The sequence below is a fragment of the Empidonax traillii genome, unplaced genomic scaffold, assembly GCF_003031625.1.
Source record: "Empidonax traillii isolate 1590-97213 ecotype Southwest subspecies unplaced genomic scaffold, ASM303162v1 scaffold748:size532870, whole genome shotgun sequence".
NCBI classification, from domain to species: domain Eukaryota; kingdom Metazoa; phylum Chordata; class Aves; order Passeriformes; family Tyrannidae; genus Empidonax; species Empidonax traillii.
In genome coordinates this window covers 355,037-364,756 of record NW_020955941.1, presented here as the reverse complement: position 1 = coordinate 364,756, position 9,720 = coordinate 355,037, and the positions used below count along the sequence as shown (strand labels likewise).

The following is a 9,720-nucleotide window of genomic DNA, read 5'->3' as shown; positions in this document are numbered from 1 at the left end:
GGCGGGGCGGGGCGGGGCGGGGGCTCGGGGTCCCCGTCTCTCCCTCGCCGCTGCCCGCCGCGGAGCTGTACCGGAGGCTGGAGCGGGCGTCGGGAGGAGGCGGGCTGGGGAAGGGATAGCGAGCGCCCCGGACCCGGGGAGCCCCGCGGACCTTTGCCCCCGGGCTGAGCTGCCTGGGACCGGTCTGTGCAGGCGGTGGCTGCCCGCCGGCCTTTTCCGAGGATGTCAGCGTCATCCGTGAGGCGTAGCGGGGAGAGGATGGTTGGAGAATTCGAGGACTTCCCAGGAAGGGTTAGGGGTGCTGCTCCACGCTGGGACCCTCCTCAAGGGCTGGGTGTGGGCACCATGAAGCAGATTGGACCTGAAAGATGACTGCTCCCGGCAGGAACCTTTTTTCAAGGTTTGCAAATGCTGTGTGGGTAAACAGCGCTAGGACTGGTCCATCGTCCACCAGCTTGTAGGTCTAAGGACAGGGAGAAAGCCGTGCCCCTGATAGCTAGTGCCACCCAGTATGGTGGCTGAACTCTCCATACATGCCCTCTGTGTGCCTCCTGGTCTGGCTGTGACCTCCCATGGCAGGGCAGAAGAAACGCAAGGTTTATTTATTACTCGTGCCTGTTCGCACTGGAGGTAGTTAGCTATCTGGAAGTGATTTGGATGCTCCAGTGCCTTGGAAATTGAAAAGTAAGGGTTAGAAGGGGCTCCGTTCACATCAGAACCAACCATTAGGCTGAACTGTTGGAGGAGGGCATCCTCAGGAGATGCTGCACATTATTGTATTTCAGTGGCCAGATCTTCTCAGGAGATGGCAACCGGGGCTGCTCTCCGCGGTGTTCCTGGGATTTACATCAGCTGCCACCGGATTGTCGCCCCTTGCACAGACAACAAGCCATGCTATTGAGGCCAGGCTGGGGAGAGCAGCAGGTCCTGCCCGCAGCCTGGTACATCTTGACACAATGGCAAAGGGGATAATAACTTACTGTTTCATGCAGGCTGATGTGGAAAAATATGCTAATGGAGAAACATTTCAACTAGTTATGCTAATACAGCTTCTGCAGTGTGACCTGAATTAGGCACAAACACTTCTTAGCACTAAGGAGAACTTGGAGGCTCTTCTGGGTTTTCTACAAGCTTTTCAATGGCCTGTAGGCAAAGAAGGCAGGGCAGGGCAGGGCAGGGCTCAGCACTTCACTCAGGACCTGGGCTGGGAAGACCCATGATTGCTGTGACGCATCCAGGCAAAGGTTTGGGATCCAGCTCTGCCCCTGTCCACCTGGGATCATCAGCTCATTAAACTCATTAAGGACCTTCTCCAAACCAAAGCACTTGGAATGAGAAATGCAGGGGCTGAATAGCACTGAAGTCCTAAGCACCACAGGCCCCTGTTTCCCTGGCTACAGCCAGACTCCCTTCCCAGCCACCCACCTTGCCATGAGCATCCTGGGGGACTAGGGCTGTTCTCTCATGTCTGCTAGATGTGAGACACATGGGACTGGGCTCTTTTGAGCTCTCTTAGCAAAGCACCCACTACTTCATTTTTTTGCAGGGGCAGGGACTGGCATGCACTGCACCAGCCAAGCACCAGGGGCATGGGGAGCTGGGCTCACTCTTACGGTCTCCAGCCAAATGAATAACTGAGTGTCTGCTTCAGCATGGAACAAGAGCAAGGACAGGGTAAGGGGCATGTGTGTGGGGAAATGCACACAATCAGTGAAACCTCAGGTAGATAGAGCTGTGATGCTGGGTGTCCTCTGCTACCATGGCACAGATGTTCGCAGAGGATGGCTCCCTCTGCTCCTTCCTCAGCTGTGTTTCAGGTCTGTAGACAGATGTCTGAAACCCTTCCTTGCCCTCTGCTTACCAAAGAACCCCTACATGGCTGGAAGCTGACTCATGCCACAGCACTCCTCCCAGCATCCACAGTTGGTCTGTTCTTGGATCTTTCCCCTCAGTTTTTAAGACATCAAGTGTATAGCTCCCATCACGGTGTTTCCCTCTGATTCTTGCACTATGCTGTTGATCCAGGCCACTGGGATAACATATTATCAGTGTAATTTGCTTTTACCTCATAACGAAGGCATTCTCTCTAAATACTAGTTTTCCCAACTCCTGCCCAGAGGCAGTATCCAGCCCAAATCCAGAGGTCTGTGTGCCGTGTTGTTAAAACAACCAAAGTGCTGGCAATTTTCCATGGTCATCTTCACTGCTATAAAGTTTTTTTTTAGTTCAGTTTGAAAATTACCTGCTCCAGCTTAAGTTTTTCAGTTCCTAGTTATTTTTGCATCCACAAGTCTTTGGCTGTTGGTGAAGAAGCTGTTGTTTAGCCCTGGAACGGTTCCAAATCTTTCAGTGGATGTTTTAGTTATCCTAAATTCATAACCATAGCTGGAGTATTTTTAGCTCTGCACAGCAGTCATCAAACAAATGCTGCCACAAGATCTGCAGGGCTCCCTGAGGTCCCTTGCAGCCCAGCTCCTTCTGAAGGTCCAGGCTCAGTTGTGCAGAGATGACCATGAAATCCTACTTGGGGAGCCATCCAAATGCTTCATCCCATTCCCCATGAGATCTGCATCCAGGCTGTGGCTGAGCACACAGACAGGCATGGCTTGTGCTTTCTTGTAGGAGAGTAGTCGGCTCTGCCTGGGCCTGGTGGTACATTTTGATCCTGAGCCCTTCTGGAGGTGTGGAGGTGCGTGCCCCCCCTCACTCCCACCATGGAATACTTACTGCTACAGAAACACACCAAGAAACTAGTAGGAACAAGAATAGAGTAGTCCTTTGCTCCAGAGGCAGCTGCTGCCTGCGCTATGGACATGATGCTGTATTGCCTGCCAGCCAGGCCGATCTTCCAAGCGGCCCCACATCCACACTCAATCCCTTTGAAGACTCTGGAAGCAGCCTCTCCTTTTTCATAAAAGCAGAAATCAGTATGTCTGGCCTCCCCTTGGCTCCCTGGTGGTCCTTCGCGGGCTGCGTGCTTGCCAAGCGCTTGCTTGTCTGGGTTTAATAAGTAGTGGCCCTGCGCTAATGATGAAATTAGAGGTGGGTGCTGCAGCAGAGTACAGTGCAGGAGCTTCTAGACTTGCTCTCCCTCCTTGCCCGTGTTTCTGCGATGGCATGGCTGAGGCTTGGATTAGAAAATGCACCATGCCACAGCTGTATTTACTTCGGGAGCAGTACACCTCCTGCTCAGCCTCCCCTAAACTCCCCTTCCATCTACCTCCATGTGGGATTGGAAGTTACCACCTGAATATGAAATATGAGCCAGGACCTGCAGGATATCCCCACTTTGGTGGGCTAGCAGCTGGAGACCAGTGGGACAGCCCAGTTCCCAGCAGGCACTAAATCCCTGTGTCTGAGCAGCTGGGCTTTGCCCTGGGTGTTTGTAAAATAACACTTTCCCAGGAAAGTCATGGTGTTCACACCTTAGATCCCCTACTCTGCTGTTCCCCCATCCCTACAGCTCAGCTTCATGAGATGCCCCAAATGCTGGCAGGAGGAACACTAGCCGGGCAGTCACCAGAAGCCAAAAGTTCAATGACTTCATCTTTGGGCCCGCTGGTGATTGAACTATTTACAGAAGTAGATGGCATTGGTAAGGAGCTTGGAGTTAAATGGGCTGATAAAGGGTTTGAGAAGCAAACCTCTTTCTTTTTTCCCCAGCTCCAGCTACTTCCCACAATGCCCACTGGCCTCATCAAGAACATCACCGTGTTCTTGGGGCACACTTTTTCTGCCCTCCTGGCCATAACTGGGTGCCCACTATGTAAGCCCATCTGAAATCTGGTGGAAGATTGCTCTGGGTAATCTCAAGGCATGATGACATGAGCTTTGTAATGGGGCAAGGTCAAATATCTGTATGCTTCATCAGTTCCTCCATTTCTCTTTGGAGATGTTTTAAACCTGTTCTGTGTGAGAATTTAAACAGATTTATCTCCACATAGGGAGGGTTGTGAAGGTACCCCACCTCCCGTGCCTCAGCCAGCACTGTAGGTGCGTTAACCATCTGATTTCAGACCCCCAGATATATCTTCTATGGATAAGGCTTGACATGCCAACACGTAACTTCAGCTACTCAGTTGCGTGCCTACTCTGCAAGCCACTGTTGCCGTCCATGGCACTCAGGAGCCATGAAATCAGCAGCCCCTGATTAATCAGTCTGAGTGCTTGTGTGTCTATCCCGTTGACACTTGGAAAATATTTCACATTCTCACTTTCTTTCCCAGAACTTTGCATTGTCTCAGTTGAGAATGATTCTTGGCATAAGGAAAACAGAAGCAGGTGAGTGACTAGCAGAGGATTTGTAAGACGGACTAAGACCTGTTTAGCCAGGATGGCTTGAGATACCAGAGCTGTGCACCTCAGCCCGTGCCAGAAGTTAATATGACCTCTGTCACGATGGCAGGGAGCAAGATGCACTATTGTCCTGTTTGCTGCTGGTCTTGGTCCAGCACATGCCACGGTCCCCCAGGCCTTGCAACAAAGCCTGGGGTGTTTGCAGTTTTCCACGCAGCTGTGCCAGGCACAGGACTCAGCATCAGCCTAAGGTCAGTCAGGAAGGGCAGCTGGAAGACTGAGTGTGGCTGGATCCATACTGATGTAAGCTGCGATACTGCAGTGGAAAACTATCACTGTGCCAGAGCAGGCTTGTAACAGGAAAAGCCAGCCTAAGAGCAAAGCAAGAGCACAAGCTAGTTTGGGAACACCATGGTTATGCTAATCAAAACACTTTCCAGAGGAGTAGGGAAGGAAATTAACTAATCCTTCACCATGCACTGTGGTGTCCCTGTGGCCAGTCTGAAGGGCCAGGGCTATACACAGCTTGGAAGAAAGGGCACTTCCATCTGGGCAAGGAAAAAAGCACTGGGACCTCTTCCCTCCAGATGCTCTTCATCCACATTGGATACAGGAGAGTCCTCTTCTTCCTGTCCCCAAACTGGCTTTAGGTGCAGAAAAATTCATGCTTCTCTTGAAAAGTCTGGCTGGACACAAACTCACATGACTCAGGGATATGGGGCTTAACAAGAAACTTCATCAAAACCTAAAAAAAATCTGCCAAGAAGGGTTGAAGCAGTTCAGGGACATGCATCTTGTTTTGCTCGACCACCAACAGACTGTGATGGGGCAATCACTGGCTACATTAAGGGAACTCTTCTCATTTCCCATGTATGATCTTAGCAGGGTTCATGCTCATTGCATGATTCAACATCTGGAAATTCTAATCCAACTGAAAACAGCCCAGGAAGGCCCTCCTAACAAGCCAGGAACAAACACAGCTCTCAGCTTTGAGCAAACCCAGGGCAAGGTATTTTGGGAATGCTAGTGCTACAGAGCATGAGTAGAGGACATGAGTGCACTTGCAGGATTAAATCAAAAGCCACAAAGTACCTCTGGCTTAGAAGAAACACACCTTAGCTGGGGACAGGATTAAAGCTGTTCACAAGGCTCTTGTGCCTACTGCCACCACACCTCCAACATGAAACTCGTGTAACACCACCTTCCCTGGCTGGAGCACCCTTTGCAGAGAGCAGAGGCATTGGCTTTCTGCAGGTGCTTTTTACCTGGTGAAACCTGCACAAAGCATAGGGATAAGAAGAGAGAGCCTGTCTGATCTCCAGCTGATCTAACAATGGGCCATAAGCTTCAAAGAGGTTGATGAAAACCAGAAAAGTACCCAGAGAGCCCACCAGTGCTTTGGCTGGGTGAAGACCACAACAAGCATTTTGGAGGGGCCTGAACACTGTGCGAGAAGAACAGCAGCAGTGGCCTGGCTTCCCACACAACAAAAGCTGCACAGCAAAGCCTCAGGGCCACTAGGGACCCAAAGGGAAGAGGGAGCTCAAAGCACAGCAGTTATAACCCTGCCACATCAGCTCCTCTTACTCTCTGGGCTGGCTTTGCCAGGAACCAACAGGGAGAAAGTGTGTACCATGTTCACAGTCAGAGGCTTGGGTCCACCTGGAGGAACTGCAAAATATTGGCACAAGAGAAAGCAAAGAGCTTAAGAGGGTTTCTTCTGTTCCATGGTAAAATGAACTACAGACAGAGGTAATGCCTTCTGCCTGGACACTCACTGCCTCTGGACAGGTAATCTGGTTTTATGTGTTTATTTATAAGTGCTGTATCACCTCAGCACACAGCGAGAGTCTCTCTCACGTTGAGTTCTGCCCTGTGATGAGAAGTAGGAAAAGCAAACAGCACCTTTCTAAAGTCACTCTCCTGGGCTGCCCGGTGGGACATCAGCACAACCCCACAGGGCATAACATCTCTACATGGCTTTTCCATCTAGGTGGTGATGCCACTAATGTCAGTTTCCAGTATGTCACACCAAGCCACGGCAAGCACTTTTCAGGAGGTGAAATGCAGGCACAGCAGTGCAGCTACTCCTAAGTCTCTCAGCAGTGGAGGCATCTCCCGGGTCCCAGCTGAATGTACTGACTCCTCAACAAGCATGGCATCATCCCACAATTCCTACCTGTCGATGCACAGTGGCTCCTCCCAAAAAATCATGTTCCATGTTCATATGAAAAAATACACTCTGTTAAGTGGCATATTTTTCGGAGGCAGAAAAATTCCTCTTTTGAATATGGAATTTTCTTCTCACTCAACCACTCGAATTTTTATGGAGCTTTTTATGGGAAAAAAATTGACTTGCAATTTTTTCCCCTGGTTTTTCTGCTGTTTGAATATTTCTCCAGCCCACAGACACCAAAGAGACACCCACTGGGAGTGGAACTGATCTGTGAGACAGCACTGGAGAGGAGATGGGAAGTCAGCAGATTCCTGTGTTGGAGTAAAGCCCAAGGCAGGCAGGTGTCCCAGGACCCCCTCCTCCAGCACAGGACACAAGCGCTCCATCAGCTTTCACAATACAGAAAAGGGCAGCCTGGGCAGGACAGGCGAATGAACTGTGGTAACAGGAGGCAGGTTGTACCTGTGGCTGGGTGCTGGCTGTGTCTGGGAGAGGTTCTTTGTGGGACCCAGATGCCCTTTTTGCCCCTAACATCCTTCTGGTCTGATGAGGGGGACAGAAACCTTTCCCCTCTGAGCTCAACACCACCTGAGCTTACATGGCTCCCACCCTACTGCTCATTCCTCTCTCCTGTGCAGTAGCAAAAGCAGACGAGCCTTCCACCTGCATTTTGTTAAATCCATTTTTGTTAATTCCATGAACTGGGATCTGCCACATCAGCACTGAAATGTATCAACGGTTTCTAAACCAGACACACCTAGGATGGTTATTTATCCAGAGAAGCTGAACTGGTGTACTGACTCTATAACAGCACCAATAAAGCAGATCATGATAAGAAGAAGAAGTAAGAGGGAAAAAAAAAAAAGACAAAGAAAGAAGAAGAACAGAAATAAAAAGAGAAAAGAAAATTTTAAAAAATTATTTTTAAGCACTTTTCCTTCAAAAAAATTTAGCTGGAAACCTCAGGCTTGGTGTTAGATCTGTGTTTGAGGTGCCACTGAAAAATGACAAGGTAAATCCTAACTCTGAATTACTCTTCTTAGGCCAAAGCCGTGTACCTGCACATTGCTGTCCAAGAACAAGCTGTGCTTGCTGCCTGCACACAATGCTTTGTAGTCAGAATCCTGTTTCTTAGCAGAGAAGGGATTTTTATATTAGCCAAAAAAACAACAACAACAACAACAAAAACCACCACAAAAAAAAGACCTCTCCAAGTACATATACAATTACACCCACTGGCCAGGCCAACATTTCCACCAGGTGAAGGGCTTGAACCAATGCATGAGTCAGCAGCAAGCCCCAGACCTCGCTGCAGCAGCACAGTATGAATGCTCATGTTGGGGTGCCAAAACATCATGTGTTTGGGGCTTGGGGAAAGTTTTGGGGTATGGAGGGGGGAGCTTGGAATTGTGAGAGTTTCAGGTCCAGTTTGCCAGAGGTATCTTACTTGTTCCCCTCCATGACACATCAGGCTGGTATGGAATTGCCACACCAGGGTGGCTGCTTGTGCCAGCCCTGTGATAGTGGCATTGAACTCTGGCAGTGGGAAGGCACTTCAAAATCCTAAAATGCACTTCTAGGCTTCTCCCTGTGTCTTCAAGGAGAGCTGTGAAGGACAGCTGCAGAACACTTAACACTTCTCCCCTTGGATGTAGCAGTGCTCGTCCCCTGCTGTTTGCCTGGCTCATCTGCTCAGTTTTAAGTTCCCTGGATACTCATGCACCACCTAACATAACAGTGACTCCAACCTGGCCTGACACCTTGGTGCTATCACCTTAGTTTTCAGGTGTGATGAAATAAAATCTGCTTTGGAGGGGGACGCATGTCCCCAGCCACTCACACTTAGGCTCTGCTCTCCCAGAATGACCACGAGCACTGGAAAGCCTGCAGTTCACTCTAAAAGAGGACTTCTGGCCAGTGATTAACTTGGCAAGGGGCAGTGTTATTTGGTATTTGACAAAGGCCTTAAAAGTAAAACTGGAGCGAAAGGAGATTGAATGGGAAAGCTGGGAATCAGGTCATCACGACACTGCTCAGTTTGAAGCACTGTGACACAGCAGAGCTGTCCCACTGGCAACGGGCATGGCCTTTGGTGTGCTCATACCTCCCAGGATCTGAGTGCCCGGACCCGTAGATGCAGTGTGGATCCCTCCCAGCCAGCAGAAGTGGTTCCCATTTCCACTGCCAGGGACAGTGACTCTTGTAAAGTTAATTAATCTCTTCATACGGTGTAATTAAGCTCTGGGAATCACTTATAAACAACATGTTGTAAAATCCAAGCATTTAAACGTGACATAAGTGCCAAAATTGTCTTGAAAAGCCCCCCCACTGAATCCTTTCAGATTCAGGTAGAGTTCCCAGTGGCTGTCACCTGTGCTAGAATGGTGAGAGGTCCCAGGAGCACAATAGAAGAGGATGGGGAGACCATTGACCCAGAATAAACCCAGCATACTCACCACTGGAAAGCTGCAACCTGACCCTGGATATATACACTGCAAGCTGTACTTTGACTCTGTGTTCTCAATGTAAAGCTTGTCTGTATTGCTGCCTCTGCTCCTATTTGTATTTTAAAGGCCTATCTTGAACTCCTGGATGAGATGCATTTTCCTAAAAGTTTTACATTTCCATCGACACCTAAAAAAGCAAGAATAGGCACTTGTCAACTTGCCCTGGTTCAAGTGGAAAAGCAAGTAACGTACTTGTTTGCAAGTCGGTAGACGTTACTGAAGGAACTCTCACGATCATCAAGGCATTGCTCAGCCATCAGCACCTGTGCTCCTGGGTGGGAGACTGGAAGTGGCACCAAGAAGTAACACCTCTTGGGAGATGCAATGGGATGGACTGTCTCCAGTGATGGCTCTCCATTGTTTGCTAGGGCTCCAACGAGGAGTACCCTCAGGCAACCCAGTGGCTCAGCCCTGTTCCTCCACCAGCCTCTGCAGGCAGACAGTGCTGGGAATGCTCCATCTGGTACTGTGCCTGACTGTGATCAAGTAAATGAAATAGGGAGTAAACACAGAGCAAACATCACTTCTAGGGAGCCCATGTCTTTGTGAAAGACCGTCTGACATTAAAAAAAAAAAAAAAAAATGGTGCCCAATGCTTCCGAATATTCCCTAACTTCACCAAATAATTTACAAGAGGCAAGTCAATAGTGGATTTTGTGACGTTTTAAGACTTTCAAGGAGCCAGCTGGAGAAGGGGACACCCAGGGATGTGCATGGTCAATTTTGAGAGAGAAATGCTGC

General features: G+C 49.4%; 1 long non-coding RNA gene across 1 annotated transcript; it reads left to right on the top strand.

Moving 5' to 3' along the window:
* The first annotated feature begins 186 nt into the window (after positions 1 to 186).
* LOC114066240 lies at positions 187 to 8,697 on the top strand. The gene is made up of 3 exons (XR_003573148.1): positions 187 to 400; positions 3,464 to 3,595; positions 8,259 to 8,697. It is a non-coding gene; the product is annotated as an uncharacterized LOC114066240 (long non-coding RNA).
* Positions 8,698 to 9,720: the final 1,023 nt, after the last annotated feature.